The following is a 479-nucleotide window of genomic DNA, read 5'->3' as shown; positions in this document are numbered from 1 at the left end:
ACCACACCTCATCTTCCGATGTTTGAATTATATAGCATCCTTCCTCCCTCAACGACACCCATCACCGTCATATAGCTGGAATATTGCTGAGTGCGGCGTAAAACAATACCAACAAAAAACAAAAACACAAACACAACGAGACCCCTTAACACACCTTAAACCCAAAATCACACCTACACCCTCCCCCCAAGGGCTCCAACCCCCACCCCAAACACACACAAACACACACTTTGTAAGCCATTGGATGATTGTTACCTGTCAAGCAGGAATCAGTTGATGGAACCTGAAAATCAATCTTAAACGCCAGTTATTAGAGAGGTGGGTAATGGGTTGGGATGGGGGTAGGGGGGTCGGGCGGGAGGGGGGGGGGGGGGGGGGGGGGAGGGGGAGGGGGAGGGGGGGAGGGGGGGAGGGGGGGGGGGGAGGGGGAGGATGCGTTCAGTATATCGATTCATGTTGCTGATGATGTTTCCGTGATC

Source organism: Haliotis rufescens, unplaced genomic scaffold, assembly GCF_023055435.1.
Source record: "Haliotis rufescens isolate VD_foot unplaced genomic scaffold, xgHalRufe1.0.p SCAF_10, whole genome shotgun sequence".
In the NCBI taxonomy this organism is placed as follows: Eukaryota; Metazoa; Mollusca; class Gastropoda; order Lepetellida; family Haliotidae; genus Haliotis; species Haliotis rufescens.
Note: the sequence above shows the minus strand (reverse complement) of the source record.